The 13,298-nt window shown below is 34.0% G+C and overlaps 1 protein-coding gene across 1 annotated transcript in view; it reads left to right on the top strand.

Moving 5' to 3' along the window:
* The window catches only part of DGKB (diacylglycerol kinase beta), a 715,928-nt gene that overhangs the window by 23,481 nt on the left and 679,149 nt on the right, over positions 1–13,298 (top strand).

Below are 13,298 nucleotides of genomic sequence, written 5' to 3'. Positions count from 1 at the left end.
GTTGGGGCACCTGGCTGGCTCAGTCAGTAGGACATGCGACTCTTGATCTCGGGGTCATGAGTTCAAACCCCACATTTGGGGTAGATTTCACATTTAAAAAATTGAATAAACGAAACTGGGGGGGGAAGGTCCAAAGCTGCAATAAATAATAACATTTGGATTATGGTATTAAAGTCATTAACGTCATTTCTTTTCAACAACATAATATACAATTTTTTCAGAGAATGATCATTGGCATTTCACTCAGTTCTACAAGTTAACCTTTATTCTTATATAGTTGCAACATATTCAAAATAATAGTAAGTAGGAAGTTGAACAAAGATACGTGACCCTAGATATGTGACCCCCTTAAAATATCTTTTAAATTAGAAAATCTCCAGTTAGGGTGTGTCTGATGCACAAATAGCCAGTTACTGTACTGAAATGGCACCAGTAATTTCTGTTCCCAAATGCAGAGCCATGTTTATGACTTAATTTTTCTGCACACACTCTTAACCCTTAATATATTCTCTAGAAAACCAAGAATGTTCTTTTGCCAATTTTATTATATAAAAACTTAAAATGCGGGTGTCTGAGTGGCTCAGTCAGTTAAGCATTCAACTTGATTTCAGCTCAAGTCATGATCTTGTGGTTTGTAGGTTCGAGCCCCACATCAGGCTCTGTGCTGACAGTGCAGAGCCTGCTTGGGATTCTCCCTCCCTCTCTGCCCCTTCCTCTTTCTTTCTCTCTCTCTCAAAATAAATAAACTTAAAAAATAAAAACACCTTTATGAACTAAATATTTTAGTCACATTCAAATGTGAGCAATTTGTTGAGAGAAAATACTTTTTATTTATATAAATGGTAAAAGGTTATCTCCTCCAGGGTTCAAGTATATACAAAAAATTATTTTAAAAAAGATTTCAGAGTCATAGAAGCAAATCAGCAGGATGAGAACAATCAGTTTATAGAACCGATTCTAATGGGCAGTCCTGTGAAAAGATGCCCCATCTCAGTTGTCACGGAAATGAAGCGATGACCATTCACAGCCATATAATCCAAAGTTTGCCTATCAGATTGGTAACATTTAAAAGCATTTAATGGTATCCAGTATTGACAAGGCTGTAAAGAAATTGCTCTCTTATAAACTATCAGCAGTTCTGTAAATGCTGTGGAATATTTTGAAAGCATTTTGCTATGACTTATTAAAATCCAAATTCCCCATCATTTTTTACCTTACAACATCATTATTGTTTATTTATTCAATGAAGTAAAAATGCTAGAGTATAAAGATACATGGTGGCGATTATTTTTATTGCAACATTATATATATATAATTTATTATAGCATATATATAATTATATGTAATATATTATAGCATACAATTGGAGAAATAATAGCAAATTAACATCAGTAGGGCTATGATTAAGTAAATTATACTTCCTTATTGTGTAATTCTCTGGCTATCATAAAGAATGAGTTATAATTGCCTGTATGCCTATTCTATTTTAAACTCATTAAATTATAGAAGGTGTAGCATATGATCATATCTTTAAAAAATAAAAAGTAATAGCAAAGTAATATTCTCTGTATACAAAGAGGTTGTATAAGCAGAGAGAAGTTATACACAAAGCGTTACCAGTGGGTAGTATAGGTTATGGGATTGAGATGAGGCTCCTAAAGACGTTGACAATTTTGATGCTGCACCACTTTGTTAAAAAGAACATTAATTTTACTGTTATACATATAAGTACATTAGTATACCATATTATAACTGACCATATGCTCAAAATCTCTCAAAGGGCTTATTATGGAGTTAGAATGCAATCCAAATCTCTTACCCCCATCTGTAAGTCTCTTGGGGTTTAGTTCTTACTGCTCCAACTTGAACTTGGGCAACTCTAGCACTCCTTAGCTGCATCTAGAAACAACATCCAGCTTTTAGTTTATTTTGCAAAGTTAAAATTCTTTCTTACCTTAAAGCCTCACCACTCACCACCATATTCCCTGTCTAGAACCACCTTTGCTGTACCCTGGCTGATTCAGTTTAAAGGTCATTTCTCTAAAATTGCCACTTTGTTCCTTCAATAAAATTTAGGTCCCCCAGTTAAATAGAAACCAAGTTGATGCCTTATGACTCTCAGAGTTGCTAAATGAAGCTTTTGAGTGTGCTGTGCAAAATGAGCTAGCTAAATATTGAGTATATAAAATTTGTAAAACTAGAATTCTGTTATGAGAGAAAAGAAGGATCATGTGTTCATTTGTCATTTATTAGTTACATGAAAGCATCTGGATTATTTCACATTAAAAGAATTTCAACTTGTCACACAAATATCTTACGGGATAAGATAATTTCAACGTAAGGTTAACTTACCATGGAGAAAATTAATGCTCCTTGATTTTTCTTCCTAGCTGTAGGAGGTGCCACTATGAAGGTTTTTGTTCGATAAAAGAAAAGAGTTTCACAAGTTTGTTTACTAACATACATATTTAGAATCATAGGCATATTCTTTGGACTTGATAGCCCTAGGTGATTTCAGGTAGGAAGAAAAAAGTTTTGGCCACTTGGATTAGAACCTTCCAAAGGCATAAATATTTAGATAGACTGCAAGGAGGTTCTGACAAGATAAAGTATAAAACATCCAAATAGCTTGGAAGAAGAGTTAAGTGTTTTATATTTAGGGAGCAAACTCCCAACTGAAGCAATAAAAACAGTCTATCTCTTTCAAGTGATATATTTAAGTGCATTCCTTTACTGAATACAGAGTGGAATTTTGCCATATTAAATTGTTTCAAAATTAGACTTGCCTAGCTAACAGAAACAAATCAGGTATCTAAACAGGATATCCTTTACGCCAGGTCATGAATATTTTGAAAAGCATTAAAATACAGATCATTTTTGTTTGTCATAATTTGGGAAGAGTTACACTACCTTGAATTGTGATGTGTCTTGATACACATTACTTCTTTAACAATACAATACATCAGGAATCTGTATGATATTTTGTTCTGTCTAGAACATGAGGCCAGGAGTTTATCATTGATTCTTATCAACTGAAAGCATGGGGTTTTGAGAACTGAAATGTAACAATTTATAAAGCTGTAGCATTCATTTTGCTGGTGGCATTTAAATAGATGTTGTTGGCTTTTGATACAAAGTGGAATGGCCTGGGGCATATTTTTACAGTCCATAAACTAACACCTATGCAAGATTCATAATAAATTCAATAGGAGGAAAGCAAAGGTAGTTTGTGAGATATTTTAATAGATCACGTGGTATAAATATTACATATCTATGGTTTTCAATTTTTTATATCTGATAAAAATATAGTTTGTAGGGACTTATCACCAACTTGCAAATTAGGCAGTAAAGAGCATAGTCATATAACTACTCTAAATCTGACATTCTTTTAGAGCTTCACTGAAGGGACATTAGTGCAATTGGAAAAGACAAAGATGGAGCAAATGGTAAGAGTTTTACTGCACATTACCATTATGAATGTAGATGAAATAAGGGGTGAAAGTGTTAATTTCTGAATTATTATTGGCATGATTTTTTTTCTGGTTAGCTTGATGTATAGATTATATGTGAAAGGCTCAGACACAAGGAAATTTTGTTGACAGACTGTATTTGTATGTGTGTATATTTCACGGATAAAATATTATGTGCTTTTCCCCTTCTTACGGGGCATTCCCAAAGTCACCATAAAGTAAGACAAATGAAAAATTTATTCTTGCCCTTCTGTAAAGCACAAATGTGGATTCCTTTTTGAGTACATAGTCATATAAACTAGGTACTAGAGACAAAAAAAGTCATAAAATGATAATCAGTCCTCAAAGCTAGGGGTGTGATTGAATTCTCCTGTATATGATTTTCTCCAGAAACCAATCAGCATATTTTCTAATGCTTCAAGGGCCTACTGTTTGTACAACTCAGCACTATGGAGAGTTATTTATTTATTTCTTGGAAATAATTTGGAAAAAAATTTAAAATGTGAAGTTAGCTGGAGCACCTGGGTGGCTCAATAGGTCAAGCGTCGGACTTACGCTCAGGTCAGGATCTCACAGTTCTGGAGTTCGAGGCCCTCGTGTCTCAGAGCCTGGAGTCTGCTTGGGATTCTGTGTCTCTGTCTCTCTCTGCCCCTCCTCCGCTGATGCTCTGTCTCCTTGTCAAAAATAAATCAACATTAAAAAAATTATTTAAAAAAATGTGAAGTTACCGTAGTAAATAAACATTCATTAAGCATCTATCACAAACTTGGTTTTATGGGGAATACTCCAAAGCAAAACAAAAGTATATGTACGTTATAAACTACTGTCATACGAAGCTGCACAAGTTGTGGGCAAGGGTGAGGGAAATGCAATCCCAGAGTTAGTGCCCCAAACGGATTGTTTCAAAAGAATATTTCAGTAATAATGAGACCAAAACTTTGACTGAATTTCAGCAGTAATATTGTAAAAGGTAAATTATACACGTGAAATCTCAGAGATTCCAGTGACAATGTGTGGTACATAGTTACGAAACTTCCCCTACCTCCCCAATATTGTTACATGAGAAAAAAAGTCTTAATGAACCATGATCATATAAGTCCTTTAATTTTTGTCACATGCAAGTCTAAAAATATTAATGTCTTTGTAATTATCTTCCCAGAACTAAGCATAGTTGTAAGCACATAAGTAGCATAGGGAGATTGAAATTGTAGACATTGAGTAATTTTTTCCCCCTGAAAACAGAATTTGGTGGTTGTTAGTAATCTGAATTAAAGAACTTACAGTTTATGGGGTGCATGGGTGACTCGGTTGAGTGTCCGACCTCGGCTCAGGCCATGATCTCACGGTTTTTGAGTTTGAGACCTGTTTGGCGCTTTGTGCTGACAGCTCAGAGCCTGGATCCTGCCTCAAATTCTGTGTCTCCCTTTCTCTCTTCCATTCCCCTGCTCACTCGCTCGCATGCTCTCTCTCTCTCTCTCTCTCAAAAGTAAATATTAAAAAAAATTTTAAAAATTACATACAGTGTATAAGAAAAGTAGTTTGACATATAGGTTGAGTTTTTATTTATGATGTCATCCACTAGATTACAGACATTTATACTGAATGTACTACAGCAGTGAATTTTAAAAGATGATAGATAGTAGATAGATAGATAGATAATTAGATAGATAGATAGGTAGATAAAATAGTAGCCTAGCTAGCTGAGGAGATGTGCTGTGTCAGTGAATGGCAATAGAGAGAGCATCATATGATTAGGGTCAAATATCAGTTGTGCAGGAAAAAAAAAAAAAAAAAAGAACAAGCCCAGAAAGGCAGCTAAGTTATATTGAGTTGAATAAGTTGTAATTTATAATAACAACAACAATGTAGAACTGATATGATAGTGCTAATACTAAATAAACATTAAAACCTAAGAAACAGAAGAAAAACAGTTCAGGAAAGTTGGTTGAGTTCTAGCTTTGCTCTTCTTAGAATTCAAGGCAAAGATGTAGACCTGATAGTTAGGAGTCTTATTATTTACTCAAATGATGCACAATAGTGTGTTAGAAAAGATAGTTTCTTTTGCCCAATACTGGTCATTTTGAGATAAGATCATGTGTGCATGTGCATACACGTACAAATATACACATGTACAAATCTAAGATATTTAGCATGTATGCACAGATTAATGAAAATTTCATAATGATCTTTACTGACAATTATTGAGCAGCAAGATTAAGTGGTCTTGATAGTTTCTCATAATTTATTTTTATAACTAGCTAAATAATTAGGCAAGCATAAGACATTATAACAACTTACAATTAGCAAAAACATTTTACAGAGGCGTACAAATTGCTATATTTCAGACTATAGTGTTAAATCATCTATATGGTTTGATTTTTTTAAAAGCATGATAACTTCTAAAAAGTGAACGTTGATTGTTTTCCTAGATTTTAAGCTATAAGCAAATATGGGAAGCAGCATTTTGGTTATGAAGTAAAAGAAGTAACATTTGGCATTCATTGAGGGTGTTTGAAAAGAATAGATGGTCCTAGATGACAAATAGCTTTAGAGGAATGACATTTATTTTGTCTGTGGCTTGTAGTGGCTGCTTCCTTTCTCCACAAACATTTCTTTTGATAGGATGTTGGTCAACTGTTATTAAATTATATTATTCTTTGTGTTCTGTCCCTGACTTTCAAGGAAATTCATCCTAACTCCATTATATCTACTTAACTTCTTAATGATACACCAAACTCCTCTCTAGAAAATAGGTATTATTTTTTAACACAGAAGAAAATCTGTTTTTTATTAAGCTAGCAAGATGAAAAAAAAAAGGTTTAGGAAGGGAAGATATTATAAAGTTCTTTTTTTCTCCTACTTACTTGAGAGAAACAACCTGAAAATTTACATACAGGGGACTGTGCAATCTAAGACTTGATATTATATCTAATAATAAATCTATGTGGGGAGATTGATTTTGAATAATGCTTTGAAGCTCAGGATACAAAGGATTTTGCTGCAATTGCTGCTTTTTTCAGTAACAATTTAAAAAAGCAGTATTTCAGTTGACTTTAATCATTTGTATCAATACTCCTCCATTTTTGTCATGTATATGTAGTATTATATATTTTGTATTATTATTTAGTATGATATCTTAATAGCATCTTATTTACTGTACTATAAAGTACCATAGCATTTTTTCCTCATAATTTCATGGTGAGACTTTGTAGATAAAATAATTGACATTCTCATGGATTAAGTACATCTCCTATATTCATATAAATGAATAAGAGCAATATATATTTATAGTATTTACCATCATGGATTTAATTTGAAATGTGGAAAATCTGTGCTGTTTCCAGTGCTAAACTATGTCAACTAATTTGCCTCCACAAAAACTGCATTATAGTAAATTTATTTCTACTGAAATGATCTATGAATTCAATAAATCCTGAAAAAGGAAACTGGATGAGACAACTAAAGACTTTGTGATAGATCACAGAAACTCAGGTCCTAATTTTCTGAGGTCAAACTTTGTGATTAGTTTGTGTGTGTGTGTGTGTGTGTGTGTGTGTGTGTGTGTGTGTACGTTTAAGTGCTACCACAGGATTAACTGAGTACACCTACCTGTTCATCTTCAATTAGAAATATTCAACCTCTGATACATTGGCTGGACTAATAGAATATTATTCAAAGAAAGAGTACTGTTTCTAATAATGTTTAGAAATTGGGTTTGGTAGAGCATGTGACTTTTGATCTAGGAGTTGGGAGTTCAAGCCCAACATTTGTCCTATATTTTAGAAAACTCCAAAAAAGAAAAAAAAAAACAGTCTCAAGAAGTTAGTCCTATTCAATCCATTAAAAATGTTTAAAAATCACTACTGAATATTTTCATTTCATTCTTTAGGAATGCATTCTACTGTTTTTGTATTTTGATTAATAAAATTATTGTTCCATATTTTTGTAATGACTGTCTATGTAATATGTTACAAATAAGTTACTGTAGAATACATAAACAGTGCCATTACTGAACTCTACCAATTAAATTTTCTTTAAAGGTAACAAATGTCTTTTTTTAAATGGAAGTATTGGTGACATACAGTATTACATTGTTTTTAGGTGTATAACAGTGATTCATCATCTCTATACATTATGCCATTCTCACCACAGTGTACCTATCATCTATTATAATGCCGTTGACTACATTCACTATGCTGTACCTTTTATCTCCATGACTTTTTCAGTCCATAACTGGAAGGCTGTATTTTCCCGTCTCCTTCATCCATTTTGCCCATCCCCCAACTCCTTCGCCTCTGGAGACCACCATTCTGTTCTCTGTATTTATGGGTCTGATTCTGCTTTTTTGTTTGTTTGTTCATTTGCTTTGTTTTCCTTTAGATGCCAGATATAAGTAAAATCATATAGTATTGGTCTTTCTCTTATTTTTTTTTCACTTAACACAATACCTTCTAGGTACATCTGTGTTGCTGTACATGGCAAGATTTTATTCTCTTTTATGGTTGAATAATGTCCCATTGTATATACATATACCACATCTTCTTTATCCATTCTTTTATGGATGGACATATATGTTGTTTCGATATCTTGACTATTGTAAATAATGCTGCAATAAACATAAGACTGCATATACCTTTTCAAATTAGTGTTTCCATTTTCTTTGCATAAATACCCAGTAGTGGTATAGTGGTTCACATGGTATTTCTATTTTTAATTTTTGAGGAAACTTCACACTGTTTTCCACTATAGTTGCACCAATTTACCTTTCCACCAGTAGTTCACAGTGGTCTCCTTGTCTCCCCATCCTCACCAACACTTGTCATTTCTTATCTTTTTGATTTCAGCCATTGTAACAGGTGTGAGGTGGTATCTCATTGTGGTTTTGATTTGTATTTCCCTGATGATGAGTGAAGTTGAGCATCTTTTCATGTATCTGTTGGCCATTTGTATGTCTTTTTGTTTTTTTTTTTTCCTTTAATGTTTCTTTATTTTTGAGAGAGACACAGAGCATGAGTGAGGGACGGGCAGTGTGAGAGGGAGACACAGAATCTGAAACAGGCTCCAGGCTATGAGCTGTCAGCACAGAGCCCAATGCAGGGCTCGAACCCAGGAACCATGAGTTAATGACCTGAGCCGAAGTCAGACACTTAACCATCTGAGCCACTCAGGCCCCCCTGTATGTCTTCATTGGAAAAACATCTATTCGGGCCCTCTGCCCATTTTTAATCAGATTATTTGAGTTTTTTGGCACTGAGTTGTTGAAGTTCTTTATTTTAGGTATTAACCCCTTACTAGATATGTCATTTGCAAATATCTTCTCCCATTCCCTATTTTTGTACTAACTATGTATGGAATATTTTACATATAAGTTACTAATAGAATACATAGGTAATGTCATTACCAGATTCTACCAGTTATATTTCTTTAAAGAAACCAAATGACAAACAATTTTCATTCAGTTCAGAGACTTTCAGAAATGACTCTGTAGTTTTGGACTGTAAGGGTAACTGTCTAGAAATAATGGAACTCAGAATTAGCTATAAATTGTTGTGCATTTACTTGTCACTTAAAGCCTGTGTACACACGTATATATAAAGAATATTTATTTAGTATCTAATAAACTTACTAATATTTATTTAGTATCTACCATAAATCAGGAGCTGTCCTAGGCATTTGAAGCATAACATAATATAAGACAGAAACTTGGTTGGGATCTTTCAGTAAATACTTATTCCAGAGCAGGTGATAAATAGGTTTTATTACCTATGCCAAAATTAATCAGTTGGTAGTATTTGCCTCTAGTGCTGTGTAGAGAGAGATTCTGAGACTGCCCCCGAGCTCAATAGGATGCTATTGTAATCCTTTATTTATGACTGTTTGAGTGTTGGGAGGTCTGTGCTTAGTGGTATATCATATATATCCGTATATAGAGATATGTCCATATATCTGTATATACATATCTGTATATAGATATATATCCATATCCATATATATATGGATGTATATATATCTATATATAGATATGTATATACATGGCTATATATCTATATATACATATCTCTATCTCTATCTCTATCTCTATCTCTATCTCTATGCTGTACCTGCTATCCCTGTTCTATTTTCTTATTTAGAGTCAGCATTTCATTGGAGAAATAGATGTACTCTAAAGGTAGCATAGTTATATAATGAACAATATGGACAGATGAATATATGATAAATTCTTATATTACGGTGTTCAATCTTTCATCCTTTATAAACTCATATTTATTTTTAGATCTCATGAATCACCATTTTCCCCTTTGCTTCACAAAGAGCTTAGGGGCATTAATGTTCTTGAGACTCTCAGGTCTGTCTCAATGATAGCTTTATTTTGGGCAAAGTGCCATATTGATGACAGAAGTTGTAGCAAAAAATATTAGTGCTTACATTTCAAACTCAGAGGTTGTTTAAGATGAAAATACGAAAACTAAATGAGTAAACATTAAAATTCATTTTGACAATGATTGGTTAATGCCTGCATCGTGCCATCTATCTTTATATCTCCCCATAGGTAGCAATTAGCATAATAAATATGTTAATGTTTTTACCAATATAAACAGTGCTGGGCACTTAGTAAAGGTACACTAAATGCCGGTTAATGATTTGATAAGTATGTGATCTGTGTGTTCCAAAAATTTTTTGTCAGCATTGTGCTATGAATGTTTTATAAGAAAGGAGAAGCCTAGTCCTTCTCAGTTAGTCCACATCCTAGGTAGTGTTAGCATACCAAACATCTGGGCATATTAACATTACCAAAAACAGAGAACAACAAGCATATTATAAATATGTGATAGGCTGTGTGAGGCTGACCTTAAAGAGGGTAGATCAGAGTAGGGCGACTCATGGTAGCTAGAGATGAATATTCTCAAGATCAGTCTTAAGTTAGTCTTTGTCAGAATTTCTATGATGAGAGAAAATGAAAAAAAGATTTTTATCAAAGACAGTAAGGGAAGTATTCTGCACAGAAGTCCAAGATATTTTCTAAAGAATTAACTCATTAATTCACATATTTACTCATTTCATCTCACTTATTTACCCAGTGCGGAAAAAGAAGTTGCTTGTACACCTACGATGCAGGCTAGGAAGCTCCAAGTAGGTTAATCAGGGGAGGAAAGAGAGCATTTGATTTACGGTATCTGTAGGATACCTAGATGAAGATCCCTAGTTAATAGTTGACTCTGTAGGTTTGGATATCAGGTGAGAATAATGGGCTGAGGTAAGTTGAAGATGCATTTTCAACTGATTAACAGTGGAATGCAAAGATATGAGTGAGATCCCTCAAGGAAAGATGTGTAGGGCCAAGACTCCCAAGATACAACTTTGCACCAAGGTGTTAAAGAAAGAAAGAAAGGTTGATAACGGAAATTAGAAAGTAGACAGGTAGAAGAATAATCAAGAGAGAGTGTAACTAACAAAGTAATGTGTTGGATTACAAAACATTAATATCGTCTCCTAAATCATAAACTAGATCTTCTGGTATAGCATGAACATGAGTGGGTAATCATTTGTTTGTTTATTAGTATGTCATGATCCTTTGATACTGACTAGACAGGAGTAAATTACTGTAAATGCAAAGCAGAATTAATTTAAATAAATGAATATACATTGTGTATAAGATTGTTTCAAAAGACGAATTAGGCAAAGAACAGGGAAATACCATGAGTAATAAATGCTGTGATATATTCTTTATTTATGAGCTACTTTTACATAACTCAAGGAGCAATAAACTTTCAGAAAAGCTTTTATTTAGATAAGGTAGATCATACTTGTTTTTAGAAGTTAAGTGCTTAATGTTTGAAGTGAATTAATTTACTTAAGAATGGGCGTTGGGGCGCCTGGGTGGCTCTGTCAGGTAATTGTCCTGACTTCAGTTCAGGTCATGATCTTGCAGTTCTTTGAGTTCGGCTGCGTGGGGGCTCAGTGCTGACAGCTCATAGCCTGGAGCCGGCCTTGGCTTCTGTGACTACCATACTCTCTGCCTCTCCCCCACTCACTCTCTCTCTCTCTCTCTCTCTCTGTCTCTCTCTCTCTGTCTCTCTCTCAAAAATAAATAAGCATTAAATTTTTTTTGAAAAAAATGGGAATTAGTAATAATACTGTGATACAGCATTCAGCTTAAACATTTTCCTAAAAATGGAAAGAATATTCCCACTTTAGAGGAATGTATGCTCATTTACAAAGTTGTAATAAAATGCATTACTTAAAAAAACTTTTAAACTTTAAAATGTACGGGAAAGTATGAATCCATTTAAACCTTAAGTGTTTAATCCTGTCAAAACATGATAGAATCTCATAGTCTCCATGAGAGGCACCAATGTGAAGTAAAATATCAACAGTAAATTTTTAATCGAGTTTCATTTTCCGAGAATTTACATAGGTTGTTTTGAGCTTTTCATTACTCATTTTAATGAGGAACATGATTTTTTTTCCTTTTTTTTTTTTTTTTGTATATAATATTCGCTTTGGCAAGATGCCATTGCTCATCTCTGTGGGCTTGGTTATTTTAGTGATTGCCATCTCAACGTAGAATTTATAACCTTTAGTTACGAAGAATTCTGACAATGTTTAGCTTATAATATCTAGAGAGACTGTCCTTGGAGTTTGACATAAGTGTTCTATCTTTACCTCTAAGACAATGATGAGTTCTTTTTTGTTAGGTCTTCATGGGGTGTTTTATGTCTTCATCTTCCCCGAGAAATTTAAAATTTGCATTTCTGTAAGGAAGCAAGGAACAAGCAATTTACTAACATGGATTGAGTGTTTAAATAATACAACAGTAAATGTGCTAGATTCTTAGGCCTTTGATTTCACAGGCTAGATTCTTAGGCCCATTGAGGTAGGGACTGTTGTCTCTCATTATATTTAAGGGAGAAAATTCAGCCTTTTCCACTTCTACAGAGGGCGACTGGAAAGTAAAAAGAAAACAAAAATCAGAGAGGATGGAGAGAAGAAAAATTGTTCAACAAAGCAAAATGGTGGGGAGAGTTAAAGGAAAGTAGGTAGGAAGGCATGAGGTTTGGGAGCAGAGCCAGAGCTATTGTGCGGAGGAAGTCTCTGAAGTCAGAATCTGTATAAGAGAAGAGAGGCCACCATGTGGGGCAGCTACTGAAGGGAGCAGGTATCGAGTGGAATTTTAAGGGGAAGTTTTGCTTTGGAACATGAGTGTAATGTCTCTTTCTCCTGTATTTTACCACAAAACCTTCCATATAATCCACATTACGTTCAATGAAAGATGGAGGTTTCCACTGGGGGTTCTTGGTCTGATCAGAGCCAGGACAAGGTCCAGTTAGGTGGGGATTAGATGATGAGAGCGACACACAGATACAGAGATGTTAATTTGAATTAAAAGTCAAATCCAATCTGTCTCCAAATCTCTTACTTCTGTTACTACCTCACTTCTACAATTTGAAATCAGCTCTAAATCCAAGGGAAATACTGCAAGAACACTGCTGTAGCTTTTATTGACACTACCTTAGATAGTATTCCCTTTACAGTGTCTAACTAGACAGCCGATTTGATTGTTTCAGCAGATACCTGTAAGGATTAGACGTCAGTCAAGGAATCGGTGCTAGTTGTTCTTACATATATATCCTGAGGATCTGTATTTCCTCCGCTCTGCTGGTAATATTTATAAAGGCAGTTCTCAAAGGAGAAAACAGAAATCTAAGTTAGTTTCACATTCTGTTAAGCGTATAGGAGAAAGTATGATTCATTTGAGATATTTATAGGGGTTAATTACATTTGCTTTTAATAATTCATAAATATTTAGAGCTTTATTATTGTTTTCCA

Source organism: Lynx canadensis, chromosome A2 (genome assembly GCF_007474595.2).
Source record: "Lynx canadensis isolate LIC74 chromosome A2, mLynCan4.pri.v2, whole genome shotgun sequence".
NCBI classification, from domain to species: domain Eukaryota; kingdom Metazoa; phylum Chordata; class Mammalia; order Carnivora; family Felidae; genus Lynx; species Lynx canadensis.
This window is presented reverse-complemented; position numbering and strand designations above follow the sequence as displayed.